Source organism: Haliotis rubra, unplaced genomic scaffold, assembly GCF_003918875.1.
Source record: "Haliotis rubra isolate DU_JTF1 unplaced genomic scaffold, ASM391887v1 Scf849, whole genome shotgun sequence".
NCBI lineage: Eukaryota > Metazoa > Mollusca > Gastropoda > Lepetellida > Haliotidae > Haliotis > Haliotis rubra.
Window position 1 is genome coordinate 360,711 of NW_025767578.1, and position 27,369 is coordinate 388,079.

General features: G+C 39.9%; 1 long non-coding RNA gene across 1 annotated transcript; it reads right to left on the reverse strand.

The window, feature by feature from the left end:
* Nucleotides 1-2,924: 2,924 nt before the first annotated feature.
* On the reverse strand, nucleotides 2,925-25,012 carry LOC124262641. Its single transcript, XR_006894660.1, has 3 exons — nucleotides 24,763-25,012; nucleotides 16,836-16,837; nucleotides 2,925-2,935 (listed from the first exon to the last, which is right to left on the reverse strand). It is a non-coding gene; the product is annotated as an uncharacterized LOC124262641 (long non-coding RNA).
* Between the last annotated feature and the right edge of the window lie 2,357 nt (nucleotides 25,013-27,369).

A 27,369-nucleotide genomic window follows, 5' to 3' on the forward strand; every position in this document is an offset into this window, starting at 1 on the left:
CCGGAATAGTCAGGACACAATAAACCGGAATAGTCAGGACACAATAAACCGAAAGAGTCGGGTCACAATAAACCGGAACAGTCAAGACACAATCAACCGGAATAGTCAGGACACAATAAACCGAAAGAGTCCGGTCACAATAAACCGGAATAGTCAGGACACAATAAACCGGAATAGTCAGGACACAATAAACCGAAAGAGTCGGGACACAATAAACCGGAATAGTCAGGACACAATAAACCGGAATAGCCAGGACACAATAAACCGAAAAAGTCAGGACACAATAAACCGGAATAGTCAAGAGACAATAAACCGAAAGAGTCGGGACACAATAAACCGGAATAGTCAGGTCACAATAAACCGGAATAGTCAGGACACAATAAACCGAAAGAGTCGGGTCATAATAAACCGGAATAGTCAAGACACAATAAACCGGAATAGTAAGGACACAATAAACCGGAATAGTCAGGACACAATAAACCGGAATAGTCGGGACACAATAAACCGGAATAGTCGGGACACAATAAACCGGAATAGTCAGGACACAATAAACCGGAATAGTCAGGACACAATAAACCGGAATAGCCAGGACACAATAAACCGAAAGAGTCGGTGCGACGTTTCGATACAAATTCCTTTGTATTATTGTCAAGGAATGTTATATTAAGTGGAGGGGATGTGTGTATATACATTGTCAACATAACAACATGATTAACATACTTGGCTAGGCAGTAAGCTGATACAGCCAGTGAGTTAACAAAGGGAAAGGCCTGGAAATCAAAGACATTGTCAGGATACTGAAATAGTCAGGACACCATAGCCCGAAATAGTCAGTACGCAAAATACTGAAATAGTTAGGACACCATAGACCGAAATAGTCAATACGCAAAATAATGAAATAGTCAGGACACCATAGACCGAAATAGTCAATACGCAAAATACTGAAATAGTCAGGACACCATAGACCGAAATAGTCAGTACGCAAAATACTGAAATAGTCAGGACACCGTAGACCGAAATAGTCAATACGCTTAATACTGAAATAGTCAGGACACCATATACCGAAATAGTCAGTACGCAAAATACTGAAATAGTCAGGACACCATATACCGAAATAGTCAGTACGCAAAATACTGAAATAGTCAGGACACATAGACCGAAATAACCAGTACGCAAAATACTGAAATAGTCAGGACACCATAGACCGAAATAGCCAGTACGCAAAATACTGAAATAGTCAGCACACCATAGACCGAAATAGTCAGTACGCAAAATACTGAAATAGTCAGGACACAACAATGGGTAACAAAATTCTACAATTGTGTTTGCACATGAATACAGTCAACATGTTCATTTAATTCTGTTCATATAACATAAACATAAAACCATTGAAGAGAAACAAGAGTTAACAGTGAGTGGTTACCCTTCATCGACAGCCTTTTCGGATATACATGTACATGCACTCATCCTCATAAAAAGAAACCTTCTTCTCAATCATTCCTACAAGCTGCGCGAGAGAATAGTTACTAAGTATTTGTGTCTTCATAACGGATGCAACTGTGGGAGTAACGCTCTATAAACCAGCTGGAGATGTCCTTCCTACTCACTGGGTAACAACGAGCTGAGAGGCTACAGTCAGGAGGAGACAACTCAAGATAGAAATTTCCGTTGCTACACCTGAAAACAAAACATATATCATTAAAATCATTAGAATATATTCCATCAACTGACATAAAACAGAAAAAGATAATATGTAAATAAAAGTGATAAGCACTCTTTGGGTGGAAGAAATTCATCATGAATGTAAGCTGACCTGATGAGCAGAAGGCAGAGTGAAGTGATTTCGAGGCTGTGATGAGATCCTCCGTCAACTTACTGCCATCACACACCGGGTCCGTTGTTTCTGTCACAGCCTCCAGGCATCGCAACAATGCCGTCAGCGATCTTTAAAATACAGAGAATATTGGCATGATTGTTTCAATCAGTGTGAAAGGATATATATTCTCCTGGATGCTCTTTCCGTAACTTCACCTACGTAAATAGTTGTGGGCGATATTCGTAATATAAATTCGTAAGGAGTTCTTGTAGTGTGTGTGGTGTCATAAGATGTGTCTTTCATGAGTGGTGGTCAAAAGTAACGTAAAGATCTAACACGTCCCGATTCCTTGCACAGCTGTCCTCCTAATGGAGCTGGCCCATCTGTCAGATTTCTGAAACAACATCACTGACAGAGTGCACGACAAAGTCGACCTACAAAACAACAATCTCTGCAAGTGATCAGTAAATAACTAATGATGTGAATACCATTAAATACGACCTAATCTCTTTCTGTGACGTGTCAGACAGACAACGAGACAACTCAGTATGGGCAAACTTGTTGATAGACAGTAGATTGTGGGAGAATGGTCTCCGTCCTAATTCCTCTGGATTGAGACCAGTCCGTTAACGACTAACGTTCTTCACCTCCAAACAACATATACAATTAATTTGCGTAAGGTTCGGATGGATTGGGTGTACACAATTTGTCACTGTTTTTTATTACAAGGAACTGAGACTAGGAATCAAAATGTTCATATGGAAGATCAGTTTCTAATTGTCTTTCTGGAGATGTTAGGAACCAGAAAGCGTTGGAACATGTTGCAAAGATAAACATACCACAATCGAGTGAGAACGGGGACATGGTAGCGGATTTCCAACAAGAGCAGGGATACAGTGGTGTCATATTGAAACACACACGACACGAATAGCTGCATGTATCTAGCAACACTAAGCCAGACTGGTTCGGCCCATGAAGTTGGAGTCATACACCAACGGATGAGAACATTACCAGACTGGCCCATGAACCACGGCCTTCTGGCACAAAACCCTGGGCAATTCAGGAAGAGAACATACAGAAATATACATGAGAAAGATCAACTGCGGTTACCATATCTCTCTGCTGTACTATATACACGATTGTGACATCGATTTGTCGTTATTTAACTACAGGTATAGCTGCCACAATGTCTAAGTTCCCTATCCAAATCTTCACCGCACACTTCAGTATACTGCATGCTCCGTGATCCCACAACACAGCATACATGATTCACTTCCTGAGACAATAGCCAAAGTGTTCGTATAACAATATTAGTCAGTCATCGCATTTTTCATAACGGGAGTGAACAAAAAAAGCCTCTGAAAAGGAGGCACCTGTGTAAATTAAGAAATTTAGTGAGGAGGAAGCTGATTTCACAATGATCATACATGTACCTCCGTCTATAAGAGACTTGCGGTACTCGCATCGCAAATGCGGTACTCTCATCTCCAGTATATGACATTTCCTATCAAAGGTCTTTGTCATGTGTAACCATGTCTGGAAGTACTAGGGGACGGAGGAAACATGGTCCTATATATTGCATGTATAACATGTACGCTCAGCGCTCAGCACTGGCGGTACTGTTAATGAACACGCCTTTCGAACCAATTCTGGGTTCGTCCACTCGCTGAATTCCAGGAAACGGCTAATGGGTGCAACTAAAATGGAATGGATTTTCCGATTCTGCACTGAACTATACTAGGCACAAAAAATAAAGAAACCCCTTGACTTTATTAAGTATGTATAATTTAAATAGCACAACCGTACGGTATGAATGTCAGAGATACTTAATAACGAGCGTGTCCACCATGAGCAGCAATACATGCACGACACCTTGCAGGCATGCTGGACACCAACTGCTGAATTGTCGCCCTTGGAATCAAGTGCCATTCTTGCTGCAGTGCTCTACCTAACACATCAAGATTTGCTGGTGCAGGGTCACTGAGACGCACTCGACGCTCCAACACATCCAACATATGTTCGATAGGGGATAGATCTGGTAATTTAGCCGGCCGGGCAAAGTTGTAACACCTTGTTGTTGCAAGAAGTTCACGGCAACACGAGTTCTGTGAGGACGTGCATTATCGTCCTAAAGGTTCCGACCTGCCCTGTGAGCCATTTGAACCACGTGTGGCCGTAAGATCCCGTCCATATACCGCTGGCCTGTATCATTACCCCGTACAAGAATGAAATCAGTCCTCCTATTGAAAGAAATTCCTCCCCAGACCATAATAGAGCCGCCTCCATAAGAATCGTGTCCCTGTACCGTGGGTCTCACATAACGCTCTCCTCGGCGTCGCCACACACGCAATCGTCCATCCGTGAATCGCAAATAAAAGCGGGATTCATCACTAAACATTACATGTCGCCATTGCCGGTTCCCCCACCTCTGACGTTGCTGAGCCCACTGATAACGAAGACGTCTGTGGTTAGCCTTTGAAAAGACCTCTGCTACGGAGCCTGTTTCGTACGGTAAAGTTCGAAATTAGTGTTCCTGTGCCTCTGAAGAATTCCATCTTCAAATCCGGGGCTGTGACAAATCGATTCCTCAGAGCTATAGTTCTCAGGAAGTTGTCTTGTCTTGGGGATGGTTTTAGGGCGTCTTCCTCGACCGGTTCTCGTTTTAACGCCCAGTGTCTGACGGTTGATGAGACGGGAAATAAGGCTTTTTGACTTCCTGAAGAACCGGGCAACACTATTCGGAGATTGTCCACCCTCCATCATGCCAATGGCCTACCCTTTCTGTGCGTTTTCAGGTACTGTCGCGGTGGCATTTTCACAAGAGATATTGGGACACGCTTACTGTCAGTTTTACAGCCCAGAATGCATGTGTGGTGCATGATGCACGTGTATCATGTAAAGGTAATATGGTGCTGACTGTGATGTAAGCCGTAAGTGATTTCCGATCAGGGTGCGAATGCAATCAGCTTGCAACTTTTATGTAGCATTGTTTCAACTATGAATTCCACTTGGGGGTTCCCTTATTTCTTGTGCCTAGTATAGTGAGAGTGTGCTCTGTTACGTGTAAAATTGTTTTGAATTGAAAGTGTATCAGTTTATAACGTTTTAGATAAGTAAAAACATAGAATGTGTTTAACTTGGAGATGTATCGTAGCGCTACGACTCTCGTACCTCCTATACTGTAACATAGACTTATGACAGTCGTAGCGCTACCATAGCTTTGTGAAACGGAGCCCTGATCCCATGAATATTGTGAATATTCGAGTCTACATTTTCTGAAGACGTCATACAAAAATAGTTATTTGCTTTGTTTCAACTGTTACCAATCTTTATTCCAGTACCCACAAGGCCACGGGACTATAGTACAATATTAATACAATATAAGCAATTCATAGAGCATATATGAAGCAAATATGAGCATATACATATTTACATTGAATCATTATTTCAACTGTTAATGAATAAAATAATCTGAAACGGAAGACTTGGGTCTTGAATATAGTTCAGCAGGAGATTACATCAGAAAATGGTTGGATTGTAACTACTGATTCAGAACATAGTTCACTCCCTTAGTTCAGTATGTACGACTTCATACATTCAAGCTGTAATCACACAAATAGTGTATGTTGTAACTTCTTTGAGTGGCATTTATAAGTTAGTGTGATGAACAACAAGGAGAGTTCTATGGATATACAACTTCTTTAATATAATATGAGCAACGTTTCGGTGTAGCTTCTAACACCGTTATCAAGCAACTTGTTGTTCAGTGTATGTTGTAGTAATTCATCTTTCTTTAATATATACTAACTTACATATTAAAAGAATATAAGTGCGATGTGTATGATTAGGATTGGTACACTAATCACTCTGCACTGATCTTTGCTCCAAGTGTTAAAATGTCGAGACCCCAAGAGAAGATACATCTAACTTACTTGCACGTGGAGGAGCTATCACTGATGTCCGCCTTGTTAAAATTGATCTCACATTGGCATGTGGACGTAAGAGCTGTAATAGAGCACAGTCTAAATTACAATTGTGCGTGCAAAGGCGTCACCTGATGTATTGTGTGAGACAAGGCTCAGTTTCCTGTTGACTCTCATTGTCAGAAAATCGAACTAATTTGTCAACGTCAACATGAGCATAATGATAATACTGAACACGAACACGTTGATGCCTGATTAGACTCCAGATACAGCTGTTTAAAAGCAAGGTGTCAATATATTTTCATTAAAAACTATATCATCTCATTAGAGACGATGTCAGTCGTCCCCGGGTGACGTTACGTGAACAAGACAACCTGTTGCGAACGATACATAACGTGGGGATGAAGCGTGATGGGGTGGGGTGTCATCACAATTCATGTCAGAGTCATAGTTGACGGCAATTTGAATTCTATAACACTCCCGAGTTGCCATATAGGCAAAAAGGCAGTTGCCTACACACAATTATAATATGTTAAAAATATAGTGAATATTGTGGCTGTTCACAAATGTGAGAATAAGGGGAAACCCCTCTACACTTCATGAGCACTTAGAGGGAACGCCTGGTTACGTAATGCAAACAATTCCCCATTGATTTGGGGAAACCTCAATGCTGTATGAGTAAACGTATACTATATATGTAACATGCTGGCCTTTTCTCCAACTGATATGCATACCTATGTCCGACATTAAAGCAATACTTACGACACACGGTTGGGCCAATATCAGTCAATGTCGACTGTACAGTTTGGCCGATAGATGTTTTGGTGGATGCCGAGCCGCAACCGCTTGTAACAGACACCAGAATGCATGAAGTAAGCTTCTTCGTCTCGCTGGAATTGAAGGGAGAAATATGGGTCACATTATGTTGGTTTTAGTTTGTGTTTAATGTCAGGAGTGTTTTGAATCATGTATTAGCTTTTTTATGTAATATCTGTCGTTTTCCAATATCTGGCTTCTAGTGATTTGTTTTGTAAGTTGTTTATAATGTATGGTTGTCTTATGAATCATGTATTAAGTTGATTTTATTATCTAGCTTCTCATCAATAAAAAATCAAGTTTTTTTTATGTCTAGCCTCTTATGAATCAGGTATAATTTGTTTTAATGTCCGGCTTCGTATGAATCGTTTATTAAAGAGTTTGTAATGCATGGTCGTCTTATGAATCACGTATATTGTTTTTAATATTAACCATTTATTCATTTTGCAATTGGTATTCCGTAAAGAGGACGATTGTTTAATCTATGAATAATGACAATGAAATACTACTACAACTATCCCATTGTAATACACTCTTCACAAAAAGAAACGCGGAGGTTATTTTGAAAAGATTGGACTCATGTAGCCGCAGCTAAAACATGACTTTTTCTTTCACAACCGTCATCTTGGCATGATTGTAAACAGCCTCAGTGTTAAAACGCTGTCATTTTAACCTTTCCTCTTGTTTTGGAAGCATTTGAAGACATATTCGCCATACGTCTCTAAGAAAACGTGCAGGGCAAAATGCACGTGTATAAGTAAGCGGAAAAGCATGCGGTATCGACCACTACGACAGGCAGGCGTTGTGTTAATTTTGTCATTCTTTTTTTGCCTCAAAAAGAGGAAATCATCATGCAACAACTGAGGGCCGCCCTGAAACTGGGTAGTCGCAGTCTGCAGTTGTCTGACATTTCATCGTCCATCAGAGCACCATGTCTCCCCTTTGGGATCGTTTCCTGCAAACCAGTTTCGCCCAAGATTGCCCGAGAAGCGGCCGTCCAAGATTTACCACCCAAGCCCAGGACCGCAACATCCGGGTTGCTCACTTGCGTCATCGTCTTGCCACAGACGTGCACAACGCATCTGTGGTTTGAGAAGAATTTCCGACCAAACTGTCAGGAATCCCTTGCGTGAAGTGGGAATTCGACCAAGAAGGATTGTTTTGAGAGACTTCCATTGGCACAATCGCTTGCAGTGGTGTCGTAGAGTCCGGCACTGGAACCTTAGAAACTGAGGAGAGTCTGGTTCAGTGATGAATCACGATTTCTTCTTTACGTTTTGCTCCTAATTGCATTCGGCAGGTCGACAGATTCAGTGAGGCAGTGCCATGGTGTTGGGTGCGATATCCAGCACACAAAGATCTGATTTAGTCGTGCTTCAGGGGAATTTTGACAGCAAATCGGTAGATCAAGGAAATCCTTACACGTCACATGCCTCAGATTATGGACCGACAGAGGGAGTTGTTCCAGCATGAAAACGCTCCTTCACATACGTCACGGTCCGCTACCTTGCCAGTTCTAACGTCAATGTCTCGCCATGGCCATCCCGATCACCGGATCTAAACCCGACGGAACACATATGGGTTTTAATCGATCGACGTGTAGATACTTCCACAACTGACCATCGCATTGCAGGACTTTGACGCTATGTTGTGGACTCAAGTACACAGAAACAAAACAATAAAGGCTGTTGTTGTGTTGGCGAAGTCTTTGTCTATAGATGTGTGGATTACACCAATTTATCATTGAAAATACATGAAAAAATTGCTCTAAATAAATTGTACTAAAATGGTCTATATGCGTTTCTCTTTTTAAAGACTGTACCATCAGTGTCATGATATATTTTGACTCATGATACACTGTGAGTCATGATACATTCTGAGTCATGATACACAGTGAGCCATGATACACTGTGAGCCATGATCCACTGTGAGTCATGATACATTGTGAGCCATGAAACATTGTGAGTCATGATGCATTGTGAGCCACTGATACACTGTGAGCCATGATACACCGTGAGCCATGAAGTATTGTGAGCCACTGATACACTGTGAGTCATGGTACACCGTGAGCCATGATGCACTGTGAGCCACTGTTACACTGTGACTGAAGATGCACCGTGAGCCATGATACAGTGTGAGCCATGATGCACTGTGAGTCACAATACACCGTGAGCCATGATGCATTGTGAGTCATGATTCACTGTAAGTCATGATACACTGTGAGCCATGATGCACTGTGAGTCATGATGCATTGTTAGTCATGATCCACTGTGAACCATGATGCACAGTGAGCCATGATACAGTGTGAGCCATGATGCACTGTGAGTCACAATACACTGTGAGACATGATACATTGTGAGCCATGATGCACTGTGAGCCATGATACACTGTGAGCCATGATGCTCTTTGAGTCACAATACACCGTGAGCCATGATGCATTGTGAGTCATGATGCACTATGAGTCATGATACACTGTGAGCCATGATGCACTGTGAGTCATGATGCACTGTGAGTCATGATACACTGTGAGCCATGATGCACTGTGAGACATGATATATTGTGAGCCATGATACATTGAGAGCCTTGATAAGTGTGAGTCATGATACACTGTGAGCCAGGATGCACTGTTATTAATGATACACCGTGAGCCATGATACATTGTGAGCCATGATGCACCGTGAGCCATGATGCATTGTGAGTCATGATATCCCGTGAGCTATGATACATTGTGAGCCATGATGCACTGTGAATTATGATACATCGTGAGTCATGATACATTGTGAGCCAAGATGCACTGTGATTCATGATACACCTTGAGCCATGATACATTGTGAGTCATGATGCATCGTGAGTCATATATACTGTGAGACATGATAAACTGTGAGTCATGATACATTGTGAGCCAAGACGCACTGTGAGCCATGATACATTGTGAGTTATGATATAGTTGGAGCCATGATGCACTGTGAGCCATGATACATTGTGAGCCATGATACATGAACCTCTTTTGATACTTCAGTTTTGCCAAGTCCATCGTATACACTAAACAATGGTCATAGAGTAATGAGCACTCTCTTGTGTTTGCATTGGGATATACAAGTGTTAAATGTTAGTAAGTATGATGCCGATACTATAGAGTTGGATACGAACGTGCACTTCATGGTGTTGTCACTGATGTCAGCCATGGTAAAGGCTGCCTCACATGCACAGTTGGATGTCCTGGCTGGGGGAACAGAATAATTCATATTTGTCTTTGTGATTTTTTACGACATTCAAGACTTGGTGAAGATGCATGCATCATGTCACCATGTGAGGAACACATGGCTGTATCTAACATATCATCTCAGCTGGGATGTCAGCATCGTCAACAAGGGCTACACCTGTGTACAGACGATGTTCCTTCAAAACAAAATTCAAATGTTACGCTACAAGCTACACAAACATCTGAGCCTGTTATGTTACTGTGTAGAGGATGTTGAAGCGTTTTCTACAAATTTACAATGTAAGAAAAACAGACTATATTTTTTAAGCGTTTTCTACAATTTTACAGTGTAAGAAAAACAGACTATATATTTGCGGCAAATGGTCAGATCTTATTCTTACTATATTTAGACATCCTCATATAAGGCTTCAAATGGTTTTGAGATGGCAAAAGTTAAGAAAGGGACCTGGCGTCATGCCGTGACTTTCAATTCCGATGAACGTCACACTGAAAAACTGAAACCATGCAACTGCTATCTGGATAATGGTTATTGTATTTCTTCGCTTTCAATGTTATTATTTCCTTAACGTTACAATGTGTAAAGGATGCCATGCTTCAATGTTTATCATCAAAACGAGACCACAATTAACACATACGACATTCCGTTTGGCCCAACGCTGTCAAGCTGACGTCGATATTAGACGCGAGCGTGCGCAGCGTTGTACTTCCGTCACATCCGGTTCCGGACTTTCCGACCAGGCAGCTGAGAAAGTCCTGCAGTGCTCTGTAGAGGAAGGAACAATGGGAAAATAACAAAACAACATCAGTTCAAAATCCCACCCACCCACCAGCATCACAGCCACTTACACAAATACTGAAGGGAAGTAACTTTCTCACAACATGCAGTTTTGTTTCATGGAAGACCACCACACTGTTGATGGTACTGATGGAAATAATGAGCTGCTCCAAGTGACTCAGAGATACATCGTTACATGCCTGCTACCACCGGACAGGAATGTGTGCTGAGGTTTCGAAACGTGTGTGAAACGTTTTGTGGACATGTTGAATGCCGGGTCGTCGTCAGTGGGTCATGGTTCGGGTTTTAGGACATTAAGCTTTTGTAGTATAGTTTTAAGGTATAAGTTTTATAGTTTTAATTTGACTTTAGTGGGGTTGTCACTAAAAGTAATGGCATTACAGAGAATACTTTCAGTGATGACATAATGACTTGGACATGTTATGACATGTGTTTGGAGTGTGTTCAACAATACAACGACTTAATGACAAGTTCATACTGTTGGACATCAGGAAGTATTTTACGTGTGATTCACCAAAGCGCTTCCGAAAGATAAAATTTATGTTCATCATTTCAGTGAACTCAAGTGTTCAAGTGTGTGTGTATGCGTGCTTGCGTGTATGCGTGCGTGCGTGCATGCTCGCGACTGTGTCTGCATGTGCAACAGCAATATGCAATGTAGGGACAGGTAGGGGCCATATGTAGATAAGTGAACTCAATGAAGTGTTCGTGATTGTGTATGTGTGAGTGCGTGTGTGTACGCGCGTGCGTGCGTGCGTCCGTGTGTGTCTGCCTGCCTGTGCTACAGCAATATACTATGTAGGGACAGGCTGGGGCCACATCTTCTTCTTCTCTAGATTCATGTGAATGTAATCCATCGGCCCATGATAAAAAGTTCTACATTAGCAGCCTTCAAACTGCAGCGACGGCGATTGTTACTAACTTAGCATAGAAGATGAACATGGCCAAAATTCTTAAAACCAGAGGAGTAGCATCACACATCAGTCGCTTAAATTTACACAAGGCTGGATGGGTGAAAACATCAACAGGGATAATAGAACGTTTACGTAGATCATCATAAGCAGTACATATCAATAAGTGGTACTCATGACATGTACGTCATCACGTACAGTCGAGACAGATACACATTGATACTTACTTGCATTTCAGACTGCTGGTACTGATGTCAGCCTTTGTATAGTTCAGTTCACACGCGCACACTGATCCAGCCGTGAAACCTGGTAACAAAAGAGCAGGAAATGCCACTTAGTGTTTAGATGCCACCCCAATATCAGATGGGTAACACTATAGCCCATACATGGTGAAGTATTCTAGTACAAGGGTACTATTTCGAAATCAAGGACGATGACTAATAAACACAAACGCCGTTGAGTATGCAAATTCATAATTGAATTTTCGCTGTGTCCATTGCATTTCCTGCATTGTGATTGGGTGAACTTGTTACATGTTATTGCATTCATTTCCCAGTAAGTATGAAACTTAAAGGCACAATGGCACACCACAGTTCTCTAAAAACAACATAATGCATTTCTCTCAATAAGTGAGTGCACATGGCCCCAATATATAGAATATACGCCAAAATATTGTCGAAAATGTCTGACAGTTTTCAGCTGTGCTCACCCGTCCTCATGAAACCAATACTTGAATTTGAATCTCATTTAAAAGAACCGACTTCTTCCTGACACTTATTCCCGTTGTTACAGTCTGAGGCTACTCAGCGTTGATTGGCTGCTGTCTCTGTGGGCGTTTCAAGCTATGTACAGAAATTAAACACCTGACACACATAACGCCACAGTTGGGGCGGTAGGGTAGTCTAGGGGTTAAGCCGTTCGTTCGTCACGCTGAACACCCGGGTTCGATTCCCCACATGGGTACAATGTTTGAAGCCCATTTCTGGTGTCCCTACAATGATACTGCTGGAATATTGCTAAGAGCGGCTTAAAACCATACTCACTCATTCACTCAGTATTCAGCCACAGTATGAAATTCTTCAGCTGGAATGTTTGTTAATCTCGTAATTCCTGTTCTGTTTTAATTCTTATAACTGTTTGATGAAACCATTGTAGAAATCATATTTGATCCATTGCCCAATTTAATAATAAGAATTGACTTAGCGTCTTCTTACAAAAGTTAGCAAAAGTTTTTTTCTATTTCTACTGCATGGAACCGACAAAATACAGTCAGTCCTCAAGTTGATCTATCAGCAGTTACTTGACGCACGAGCATGACACCTGCAGCGATCTCCATGTACTTACTACAGTTACCGGTTGCTGAGGCAGCTAACTCTGCTGAAGTAGCTAACTGACCAACACTTGTCCTGCCGTCACATCCGGTCTGAGATTTTCCCGCCAGACAGGAGATGAATGTCTTTGTTGCACTGCAAGATGCACATGATATGATGCAGTCAAGACTCTAGTCGACACCTAATCACTACCCATATGGAGGATGGTGTAATCACTACCCATGTGAAGCATGGTGTAATCATCACCCGTTTGAAGCATTGTGTAATAATCACCAGTGTCAAGCATGGTGTAATCATCACCCGTGTGAAGCATGGTGCAATCATCACCCGTGTGAAGCATAGTGTAATCATCACCCGTTTGAAGCATGGTGTAATCACTACCCGTGTGAAGCATGGTGTAATCATCACCCGTGTGAAGCATGGTGTAATTACTACCCGTGTGAAGCATGGTGTAATCACTACCCGTGTGAAGCATGGTGTAATCACTACCCGTGTGAAGCATGGTGTAATCATCACCCGTGTGAAGCATGGTCTAATCACTACCCGTGTGAAGCATGGTGTAATCATCACCCGTGTGAAGCATGGTGTAATTACTACCCGTGTGAAGCATGGTGTAATCATCACCCGTGTGAAGCATGGTGTAATTACTACCCGTGTGAAGCATGGTGTAATCACTACCCGTGTGAAGCATGGTGTAATCATCACCCGTGTGAAGCATGGTGTAATCATCTACCCGTGTGAAGCATGGTGTAATCACTACCCGTGTGAAGCATGGTGTAATCACTACCCGTGTGAAGCATGGTGTAATCATCACCCGTGTGAAGCATGGTGTAATCATCACCCGTGTGAAGCATGGTGTAATCACATCACCCGTGTGAAGCATGGTGTAATCATCACCCGTGTGAAGCATGGTGTAATCATCACCCGTGTGAAGCATGGTGTAATCATCACCCGTGTGAAGCATGGTGTAATCATCACCCGTGTGAAGCATGGTGTAATCATCACCCGTGTGAAGCATGGTGTAATCACTACCCGTGTGAAGCATGGTGTAATCATCACCCGTGTGAAGCATGGTGTAATCATCACCTGTGTGAAGCATGGTGTAATTACTACCCGTGTGAAGCATGGTGTAATCACTACCCGTGTGAAGCATGGTGTAATCATCACCCGTGTGAAGCATGGTGTAATCACTACCCGTGTGAAGCATGGTGTAATCATCACCCGTGTGAAGCATGGTGTAATCAAGCCCGTTTGGTGGTGTAATCATCACCTGTGAAGCATGGTGTAATCACTACCCGTTTGAAGCATGGTGTAATCATCTACCCGTGTGAAGCATGGTGTAATCATCACCAGTGTGAAGCATGGTGTAATCACTACCAGTGTGAAGCATGGTGTAATCATTACCTGCGTGAAGCATGGTGTAATCACTACCCCTGTAAACTTTGCTGTAAATACTACCCGTGTGAAGGGTGGTGTAATCACTACCCGTGTGAAGGGTGGTGTAATCACTACCCGTGTAAAGGTTGGTTTAGGTTGGTGTAACTACTGTCCATGTGAAGGATGGTATAATCACTACCCATTTAAACAATAACTACGATAAATAACTACGACGTACTTGCAATGTTGAGTGTTGTCGCTGATGTCGGCCATGGCAAAATCTGCTTCACAGCCACATGTGGTATTTGTAAAACCTAAAAGTAAAATGTTAAACAATAATATTCAGGATGTGCAACCCATACCCACTCAACTGTACATAGTTTGTTCTGTCCGATAGCGGGGCGGTGGGGTAGTTAGTGGTTAAAGCATTCGCTCATCACGCCGAAGACCTGGGTTCGATTCCCCACATGGGTACAAAGTGTGAAGCCAATTTCTGGTGTTCCCCGCCGTGACATTGCTGGAATATTGCTAAAAGCGGCGTAAAACCATACTCATTCATTCACTCTGACCGATAGCACAAGTGAAACCCAAATGAGAATTCGAACTAATGACCAAAAATTGAAAGTAAACTTCGTACAAATTTCCTGCCTGAGGATGCAGGTTAGGAGATAACTCACTACAGTCTCCGCCCGTGATAGTCCCCAGAGTTGTTCCTGCTGTTGTAGCTATTTGCATCACCGATGAACTTCCGTCACATCCGGTTCCGGTTTTACCTTTCAAACAACCGATGAACTTCTTCGTTTCACTATGTTGTAAAGGAAAAATGTATGAATTACAAATATAGCTGCATAGATATCGCAATGTTGATCAGTCGTCTAACACACCGCAGTGTAGTGTTGCGTCTTTCTGGCACGCCAGAACCCTGTGCTCATGGATAAAAACCATCCCGGATCTCCCAACACCATGTTGCCAGGTTTGCCAGCACCTCATGTCACCTTGGATCACGACATGGATCACGACTTGGATCACGACATGGATCACGACATGGATCACGACTTGGATCACGACATGGATCACGACATGGATCACGACTTGGATCACGACGTGGATCACGACATGGATCACGACTTGGATCACGACTTGGATCACGACTTGGATCACGACTTGGATCACGACATGGATCACGACATGGATCACGACATGGATCACGACTTGGATCACGACTTGGATCACGGCTTGGATCACGACTTGGATCACGGCTTGGATCACGACTTGGATCACGACTTGGATCACGACATGGATCACGACATGGATCACGACTTGGATCACGACTTGGATCACGACTTGGATCACGGCTTGGATCACGACTTGGATCACGACTTGGATCACGGGCTTTCCTTCCACATGCACAAACACGTGACATGAAAAGAATGTTCACAACCGTGTTAAACCCAACCTGTTAACATGTGAATAAATGGTGACATGCAGAATGTATTTCGAGATGCGCAAAATTACAAATATGTAGAAGATGTTTATGAATAAATTTGTAGAATTTAGTTTCGATCAGATTGATACACAAGTTCAACACAATGCACACCCTTGATGCCTTTATTTGAATCATGCTTTTTGTTATTTTTATCCTACACGTACGTGGTAACGACTATATGCTCATGTTGTTTGACCAGGGAATGTTTGCACAGTTAATGAATGTCAAGCATATAATGCACGCGTGACGCACCTGCACAGTTTAATGTCGTCACTGGTGTTGGCCAAAGCATAGGCGATCTCACATGCACATGCTGTTCCGGTTACCTCTGGAAAGAAAATTACTTACAAAATCATATTTTGCTACTTTTAATGCCTCACTTAGTTTTTGTTTTTTTTAATTTGAGTTAATTGTAACATGTTAAGAAATATGAACCAAACTGGATGGTATGATAATCTGATAAAATAATGTGATAAAATGTACCGCTACAAACTATGCCAGGGCTTATTGTCTACAGTTACCAAGTGTACATTCGCAAAGATATTTTGAATTAGTTGGGAATCACAACATTAATTATGATTATGGACAAGTATGACAATTATGCAATGGCCGAGTTTGGCTTGTACCATACGTTCCAAATTCTGTCAGGTTAACGATTGAATAAGTTTCCTATTTGTATATTTTTATTCATAAACACACTCTCGGGATATAGGCAAATTGTAAATCAACTCTGCTTTTAGCAGATATATGTTATGAAAATGTAGAAAGCAATTTGTCGCTTCCATTTAACTGTATGTACAACGTGTATAAACTATATCTGTATATGTGGTGGGAGGGGGCAGTGCCGTTCATTGATAAAGAGACTTTACAACACAATATATGTTTTGTACTTATAATGAAAAATTCAGACTGACACAGGACTAAATTTTCACTTGGTATATTTGGGCATGTTCAAGTAATATCATGCCTGTAGATATGATCATAATCATTTTATACTGACTGCGCCATTCTTCTGAATCAATAGACAATAATTCTTGACTCACTGCATTCAGCTCCGATTCCAAGGAGAATTGTCTCCCCTTGTTTGATCAACATGTCCACTGTTACGCTTGTGTTACAGCCAGTACCGGTCTTATCAGCCAGACACGCTATGAACGCCTTCGTCTCACTGCAAGGGACAACTGCACAATTGCAAGAGTTTATGTTGTGATCATAAAGACATCTTTTATCACCATACCATCATTTACATACTATTAAGCTGTCAAAGTTTGAATATGCATGTGACCAGCATGCAAGATGTCCATTATAGTCACAGATATCCGACACGTTCTAAGGCTTGAATCAGGTTCTCGCTGTTACTGACCACAGATCATGGGAACATCCCATTAAAGGCCACCCCAGACAGGTCTTTCTCGAACTTTGACTGATCACAAGAAATTAGTAACAAGAAGTCGACCAAAGACTTCCATACCCAATGATTTAAAATTTGAAAACAGAACCAAAGAAAATTCTAGAATATCTGATGAATAGACGATGCTGTATAACTACTTCCCATAGGATATGAAGTCTCGCTAGTTTTCAATGTTTATTCCACTGAAGCGAGAGATGGACAATGGTTTTAATTCTTGTCCTGAACTACACCACATTAACTTTTTGGAAGCAGCATAATCAGAAAACACATACAGACTGTCAGATTCCTGGTCTGGTAAGCGACCCTCTGATTGGCTAGATGAAAAGTCGTTTTGACGTGACCCGGAATTGGACATGGTCAGATCTTTGTTCAGCAATAGCGAGAATTGTGGTTTGTTTCAATGACAGGAAAATGGTTATAGTTAAATGTTTCCCCTCAGATGACTACATTTATGCATACTGGCACTTCGCATTGTGTTTGGAACTATTTTTGCAACCATGGTTCACTCAATATAACAGCATAATATACAACTCACGTGCACTGTTTAGCTAGGGTAGCGACGTTAGCTTTTGCATACGTTACTTCGCAGCCGCACGCCGTAGTGTTTAACGCTGGAGGAAAGGTTTTATTGGCTTCAGAAATATGTCCATACATTGTGCTCCGGGACAAATGAACACATGAAACTCTAACAAGAACTCAATATGTGAATGAAATTAGTTTGGTCCTTTTCAATAGATCCCTTCAATTACGTAATCGCTTTTCTGGTCTAATGTATCTTATTCTCGTCCTTAGAAATGTCATCCTACAACATGTCTTGCCACTGGAACTATTTCATAGCACACAATAGACAATGGGTACAGTTTTAAGCACCACAGAAAAAGAAACCTAACACTGGTATCCTGTAGTGGTGTCAATTAAACACATGTCTTCATGTTTGTCCAGAAGTCTCCCATGATTTGTATCTCAATATGTAATTTCATAAATTGAAGAAAAACACATGCAACGATCTATTTGATATGCTGCTTTCCAGGGTTAAAGGTAGGTTAAGCTGTGTGAATCATTGCTTCAGAAAGAAAAACCTCAGCCTTCAGTTCTGTTTGGTTCTCTACAAGGAGATGAGTAGGTGCGGCTGTTCTAAATGTGGAAGGGGAGGTAACTCACCACACGCACTGTCGGGGATAACTGTCAGTGTTGCCTCGGCTTCTGTGATCAGTTGGACAATGGCAGTCCCATTACATCCCGGTCCAGCTGCTCCTCTCAAACATCCAATGTATACTTTGGTTTCGCTGTCCACATGTCAAAAATCAAAATTCCTCACCCACATGCAAACACACACACAGACACATATATAAACACACATATGATATGTATACACATATCGTCATGCGGCAGTGTTGTTCATCATGCAACAATGTTCCAAGCAAAATATATTGCACATGAAGATTCAGTAAGGGGGCAGTGATGTGCTATGCTTAGATTTTACTAGATTTAGACAGAAAGATCTGGAAATGACTGCAGGTTGCTGGCCCCGTGGTCCACTGCTTCAGAGAGTACTGTAACATTTCTGGTCTTTTTCTGTAAATAAGCGGAGCTGGCTATTGTCTCCTATCTCACATGACCTCTTAAGTTACCAGAAGAACAGCATTTTGTATGATGATTGCATCACATTTCTTTCTGTGCGCGCGTGCCTGCGTGCGTGCATTCTACATGTCATGAACATATCAAACACTTCTGAGGCAATGGGTGTTAATTAAGACACCCATTAGTTGTTATCTCCAAACCAAGACATCATGTGTACATTTTTAAGTCATTTGGGGTGTTTCACAGAAATACTTGACATCTATGTGGCCGATGTGTCTTCTGTATATGTTTCCTTTCCAAATCCAAATATTTTCTATGTAACAAGCTTAGTTTTATCAGTCAGCTACAACACGGGGTATCTCACACCCATAGCATGCGTTTGTTGACCGATCAAACATTCGCTGCTACATTTACATTCGAATTGATTCAAACCAAGTTACTTACGTGCACAGCTTGTTGTTGTCGCTGATGTTGGCCTTGGCATAGGCTATCTCACACGCACATGCTGATTCACCTACAGCTGGCAAAGGGACAGTCATACATTCCATAGATCAATAGACAGGGAGTTGGTTTATGTTGAAAGATTTAATGAAGAGGTAATTATCTTGTACGTAAATAGTACCTATCAGGGAGTGGTAGAGGTTTCGTTTGTCAGTATATGATTATAGATAAAAGAATATATAGATAGTATTCGTGAGCAGACTACCGTTAATTGTTAACTGCTCAGAAAACCGAGCAAGATGGACAATTTGTGAATATTGAATATCACGTTTCAGTAAATACTTTAAACAATCACATATGAGAAAAGCATTATATTCATCTTTGTCTGTATTATCTTTACGGAGGGAATACATAATTCGGACAGTCTGTCCGTCCATACATGTTAGTTCAACACATTTGCTCATTTGTTTCATAAACATACCGCAGATGTTGCCAGGGATGTTGATGATTGTTGTTTCTGCATCAGCAACCGCCTCTGCTACAGTTGCCATACACACCGTCCCAGGATGCCCTGCCACACAGCTGATGAACTGAAGTGTCTCTCTGTGGCACCCAATATATATGTACTTCGATGTTAGTAACAATAATTACCTCTCTATTGTTTTGAGTCCAAACAAAAAGCATATCTCACTCTGCGAAAAGGTTATAACTGTATTTCATTTTGTTGCGTTCTTTACCGTGTATCATGTACATACGTGTGACACCCACTTTCAACTAATCGTTCGGCAATTAAATGTACAAAGATATAATTAATATACAACACAATGTAACTTTTCACTTATTAATGTTCAACCTTGAAAAATCCCTTTAACCCTAAAATAATAATTTCAGTAATTCGTATTCTGTAACTAATATCCAACACATATGCTGGGTTACGACAGCCTATACTCACGCCATATCTGGATTCTACAAATGAGAGATTATACTCACGTGCACAACTTGCTGTCTGAACTGACATCTGCTTTAACGTAGTTTACTTCACATTCGCATGCCGATCCTGCGTCTATGCCTACAATTATATGCCATTAAGTTACAAGCATAAAAGTTAATAAACACATGAACGAAAAGACAAAGCGGTCAGCGACAAGTAAACGTCAATGCGGAATTGTAATAATCAATCAAATATTCCCTGATTCACAATTTAGATGTGTTGATACGTAAATATTCCTATGCACATACACAACTACATGTATACACATGGGCATTAATAAAGCACCACCCACTCTTTTGATATGATAAGTTCAAAACCACTACATGTTTCTGCATATGCGTTGAAAACAAATTCTGCGTATTCAAATGGTAACATATTTTACCCTGTAAACAGAACTGAAATGGTAATTGGGTAACATTTTTGCTTGAATCTGGAGAAGTGAGTGAGTTTAGTTTTACGCCGCACCCAGAAATATTCCAGCTATATGGCGGCGGTCTGTAAATAATCGAGTCTGGACCAGACAATCCAGTGAACAACATCATGAGCATCGATCTGCGCAATGAATCTGGAGGAAGTATGGTCACTGTGACTATGCCACCAATCATATTGCCACGTTCTCATATAACGATTGTTGAGACTGTATGAGCCACCTCAGGCGACCACATCAGTATCTGGTGTGGGGAACCCTTGCTAGGATAACATCTGCCAGTTTCCTCGCCATACGTGCAATCAAACGTCGAATGCTCAGTATAAGTATCGGAATCCTCAATTCCTTCAGAGTTTGAACAGGAGGACTTCTACCAACTTTTAGTCCTACAATTTCCATTACAGCAGCTTTATGTTCAATTGAAAGTATTTTACGAAGTGTACAGTGAGTAGTGTTGATGTAAATACATAATGTGTTGCGGCACATTACCTCTTTTTTAATATATATATATGTACACATATATACAAAATACATGTAGTTACAGTCAGTCAGTTATAGTATTTCAAAATACATGAAAAGTCAGTTAAATGGAAGGATGAAGGATGACCAGAAAGAATGAAAACTTGCATAGTTACAATTAGAAAAGGCAATAAATTTTGAGATTTCATAATATTTTAATACTTCTTTTTGAAACCATATAAAATTAGGTTTCACTGCTTTCTTACTACATTTATACAACATATATTTGATTATTATTATCACCACATTAGGAGGATTATTATGTTTACCTTTAAATCCAAATAATATATGTTCTTCACTTAAATGAATGTTACTTTCGATGTATCCTTCAATCCATTTAGTAAATTTTGTCCAAATAGCTATTGCATATTGACAATTACAAAGCACATGTGCTATAGTTTCAGCTGGATCTTTACACAATGAACATGCTGGTGACTTAACATAGCCAATCTTATATAAATAACAATTAGTGCTGAGAATATTATGTAAAATCTTAAACTGAAACCATCTTAAGTCACTGCTTTGTGTACATCTTTTTGCCATCAAACTATAGTTTATCCATTCTGTTTCAGTTATGTGTTTATTAAGATAAAGCTCCCATTTGCTATAGCTTTTAAGTTTTGTAAATTTAGAATTTTGCAACATTTCATAAAATAATCTACTACTGGTACTGTTGATTTTAGAAATATTATAAGGTAATATTGGTGTTTGAGAGATGTCTTGTATTTGACTAAAGTTAATTCTTTGTAAGTATTGGGCGATAGATTGTTTCAACCCTTGAAATGTTAAAAAGTCTGTATTCAAAGCATATTTTTGAATAAATTCATGGAAATTAAACCAATTTCCTGTATCGTTGAAGAAATCGTTAATATATGTTATACCTTTTTCATACCAATGGGAAAAATATACTGGCTTATTATCAATTGTTATGTTATTATTGTACCAGATTGACTTATTCAATACATCCGTAACAGATAGTTCCATATTATCACAACAATTTAAATATGATGCATATACTGACAGTGTTTCTTTCCAAAATTGGTTGTGGATATTTTGGACAATATTGTTTTCTATGTAGAAAGCATCAGCCAAATTTACTATTTTTGCCTCAACTAAATGATGATAAAAAACATGCCCATTTGGACTTACTAACAGATAGTCTTTTGATCCAACAAAGTTTCTGAGCTGCAATAACGTTTTCTAATATGGGTACACTTATGCCACCATACTTAGGCTGTAGTGACATTGTATCTCTCTTGACTTTATCTGGTTTATATTTCCAAACAAACTGAAAACATTTCTTTTGAAAAGCTTCTATTATATTTTTAGGTGGGCTTGGTATACCGCTGAATAAATGGTTTAGTTTAGGTAGTAATAATGATTTTAACACAATATTTCTACTCATTGGTGTTAAAGTTCTCTTTGCCCAATGTTCCATTTCTTTTTCAATATCATCTAATTTATTTACATAGTTCAGATTAACCATATTTCCTAAATCAATATCAAATTCAATACCTAATAGCTTAAACTGTGTTTGTGTCCAGTCTAACTTATACTCTTTACAGAGTTTGTATCTTGATCTCTTTTTGGAACCTATCCATATCAATTTGGTTTTTTCTGTGTTTACTTTTAATCCTGAAAATCTAGCAAAAAAGGATAATGTACTCATTGTAGAGTAGAGACTTTTTTCTGATCCATCTAAACTAAGGGTGGTATCATCTGCAAATTGTGCTAGAAGGGAATATATATTACCAAGTTTTAATCCTGTTATGTTTTTATTATTTCTTAACATTATTGCTAGGATTTCTGCGCATAATATGAAGGGATATGGTGATATAGGATCCCCCTGACGACAACCTCTTAATTGTAACCTTAAAGAAGGGGCTTGCAAAACCATTAACCAAAACACTTGTTTCAATGTTTTCGAAAAATAATTTTATCCAATTTTGAATACTGGGCCCAAAGGAGAAAAAGTTAAGTACATTATGTATAAATTTTCTATCCACAGAATCAAATGCCTTTTCAAAATCAATAAGTAGTTGTAAGCCTGGTATCTGGTATGATTCTGTATAGTCTAATATATCATAAATAAATCTAGTCACTTCACCTATATATCTACCCGATACAAAACCCTTTTGATCCTCATGGATAAGCAGTGGTAAGATTGGCTTTATTCTATTTGCAATTGTCGATGCAGCTAATTTATAAGTAGTATTTAAAAGAGTAATAGGGCGCCAATTTTTTAGAAAGAGTTTTGATTTGTTCTCTTTAGGCAATCAAGTGATTAGACCTTGTTTTGGGGTAGTAGATAAGGCCCCTGTTTTATATGCATAATTTAAAGCATTTATCAAATATTTATTGAGGTCTAACCAAAAGAACTTTAAAAATTCTGCTGTGAAGCCATCTGGGCCAGGACTCTTATCATTTTTCATTTTTTTTAGTGCTTCAAGTACTTCATTATAGGTCAGCTCCCCTTCTAAGGAAAGTGATGTTTGACAGTCTAACCTAGGCACTGATACTTTAGCAAAAAGGTTTTCCAGATCAATCTGTGTACAGTCTTCAGTTTCATACAGTTTTTCATAAAAATGTTTCACTTCTTGAATGATTTCATGTTGTTTCCTCAATAACGTTCGATCTGGTTTTTCAAGTGCTGAGATAGATTTAGTTAGAAAATTTCTACTTTCTAATTTTAAAAAGTAATTGGATGGTTTGTCTCCATGTTCTATCCACTTGGCTTTTGATCTAATAAAGGAGCCTTGTGTTTTTACTTTATGTAAGTTTTCTAATTCAAGTTTAGTTGATTTGTATTTTTCTAGTAATACGTCTGACTGTCTACCAGCTACGTCTCCCAGTTTAATCTCAATTTCCGAAAGTGAAATTGTAAGAGATACTATAGAGTGATCTGAGTTTATACTAGGTATGATATCACTTTTCTCAATGGACTGGAGAATATTATGGGAAACTAGAAAATAGTCTAAACGAGCTTGCTTTAATGGTGTTGGTTGTCGCCAGGTGAATCTTCGAGCTGATGGGTAAAACTCTCGCCATGGGTCTTTAAGATCTAATATATCAATTGTTTTGAGTAATTCCTGTCTTGCTTTAGGGTTATTTATATGTTTATAATTGTAAGTATCTTTATCAGGGTCTAACACTAAATTCCAATCTCCACACATAATAGGTTTATCACATGTTAAATTCCCAGCAATTTCTTTTATTTTCCTAATAAACTCAGGTTTATCAGAATTAGGCCCATAAAGATTGATTAAAGTCAATATCTTATCATCAATGTTAACATCTACTGCTACATAGTTACCATCTTCTTTATCAAACTTGCATTGTAGTACCTTAAATTTAAAGGTATTATTGAATAAGATAGCTGTACCTCTTGCATTACTTCTAAATGGACTAATGTAGCATTCTTTATAACCCCACTGCTGTTTTATGATTTGTTCTTGGTCAGCTGTGAAATGCACATCTTGCAAGCAATAAATATGTGCCTTTTTTTTTTAAAAACCTGAAAACTTGTTTCCTTTTGAAACTATTATTTAAGCCTCTACAATTTATAGATACTATCTTAAATTTTCCTTTTGAGTTTGTCATGAGGATAAAATGGTGTATACATCTTATAGCAACTATTTTCAAAACTGTACAGTGTTTTTCTGAGATGGAAAATGCATATTTTGTCAAAAACAAACAAACATAAGAAATTATACAAGTACATAGGAAGTTTGCTTCCTGACTGGATATCGTATCCGCCACACAAATAAAAAGTACACATCATGAAACTCGGGTTTTCTCAACTTTCTGTCTCATGCAGAACTTACATAGACATTGCATTTATAGTCTAATCATAAATGAAAACTGTAGTTAGCCAGTTGCTCTGGGATGATTAACGAACATTACCGTTTCTTACATGTAAGCCACGTTTTGGAAGTTATCATCAGTAATCTTACTTACATTAAAACAGAGTTCATACTTGTGAGGTGAATAAATGTTCAGAAAACATGTGCTGTGTGTCCTTCACCTTCAAAATCCAAAACAGTCATTACGATCATAGATCGTCCTAGCTCTTCGAGATCTTGGACGATCCACGTACTTCGCCTCAAGTCAACTAATATCCGTGTTGTGAAAGTTAACATCGGTGTTGCGGCAGGACACCCTGGCGTCAGGCATGCCACCTTATGTTTTCTGAAAGTCTACGTCTTGCCATGTCAAGGAAAGTTACTTGAATTCTTAGTACTGTTGTCTTTGAAAATGTTCAGAAAACTGTCGTGCACATATTGCAATAATGAAATTCCTAACCCTTGGCGCCTTCGCAGCAGGTGAACATGCGACCCATAGCTTTTGAGATATTGTGTGAAACAGATATTGTGCGTGTGGATTCCACTAAGTCAAGGTACGATAGCCTGATAGGCCTAAAAGTTTAACTATGTTGCCCTTGGATTAGGGGTGCATAATTTATGTTCGTGTGTATATTAGATCCGTGTAGATGCAATAGCAGACGATAAGAAACAAACTTTATGGATGAACAACTTACTTGACAACGATACAAGAATCTGTATCGAAACATCGCATCTTCCGAATAAAGAAGTTGTTCATCCATAAAGTTTGTTCCTTACCTGATTCACCATCTTCTAAAGATGCGACTCAAAGAAGTTAATAGCAGACAATGTCGACATCGATGAACACATGGTGCATGACAATGTTTACCATAAGTCCTTTACTGCCTGTTAACGAAGTGTTCACGTTGGTTAACAAAGAGATCTAGAATATTGATGCAGTTTGATTATATAGATGATCACTGGTACACGCTTTGCAACATGGCAGATTATCGCCATGACTCGGAAGGATAGACTGGTGTAGTTCGGACCTTGATGGGCCCGACTGTCTTTGTTGGGTTTGGAGTTGTTGCTGGAATGATGCTTTCTCATCCCTAAACCTTTGATGACTATTCTGCTCTCCGTTGTACAGATATCTCACTCCACGTGCATCTAGCATGACGTACACATTGAAACCCTGAGTTACTCTAATGGAACTGGAACGCATGCCCTGTAAAAACGTTTTGCCTTGACATTGGCAACGTGTTTAGTCAATGTGCAGAGATGACGTATGTATTTTCCCCATGATATTTCGTTGCTCTACAACGATGGACTGTTTGACCTTCAAAGTCCCCGCTCAAGAGTGAACTACATTGGGTATACATAGCTGTATAACATGTGTCAGGAGTTAAAGTATTATGTAACACAATTGGCATGTATACGTACTACAGGCACCGAATGAGCCGATGAACGTTTCAGTTGCTACAGCCAGCCCTGCTACTGACGTTGAGTTGTCACAAGCGAGTCCCCTCTTTCCTCTCAAACAGGAGATGCGAGTTTTTGCCGCTCTGTATGGAATGAAATCAAACATTGACCCAGTGCCATATCTGGATGTATATCGAATGGTAGGATACACTCGGGATCGGTTTGTCTGGGAGACGATTATATAAAATAACGTAAATACAATCTATAGTCATACAAGGAATTGTTTAGATAAATGCAAACATATAACAAATTCCTAATATACATCAAATACATTGCTAAGACGTATGGGCAAATGTACTTTGTTTCATTTGAGGGACGAATTGGAAAGAGTTCTTTTTCTAGTACCGTAGGAAAATGGAGATCGTGAGTATATGGGCGAAAGTAAAGAGGTGTTAAGTGGAATATACTTTGAATTTGCCATTCTCGGTGACGGTGCACCTTCAACATGGATGACAAACTTTGATTTGTTTTACGCATCTATTCATGATGTGAGGTTTTTTTAAGTGACTACATCAAGTTTGATTGTTTGTTGCCTTGCTTGCCGGTCGCCTACTGATGGCTTGTTGAAGAAATATGGACTTGTGCGGCAAGGGCTTGTAAAACCTGTGATACAGTTGTAATACTTATGTTCACAGTCGCCTAAACAAACTGTTTTCATGGTGCACTGCATAGTATCGCACTGTGGGTTATATCGTGTGTTGTATGGAGAAACCAGGTGTGCCACTGCATAGTATGGCACTGTGGGTTATATCGTGTGTTGTATGGAGAAACCAGGTGTGCCACTACATAGTATGGCACTGTGGGTTATATCGTGTGTTGTATGGAGAAACCATGTGTGCCTCTGCATAGTATGGCACTGTGGGTTATATCGTGTGTTGTATGGAGAAACCAGGTGTGCCACTGCATAGTATGGCACTGTGGGTTATATCGTGTGTTGTATGGAGAAACCATGTGTGCTTACTTGTACACTTGTGCGTGACTTTTGTGACTAAAACTTCAAACGTGGAGAATGGAAAA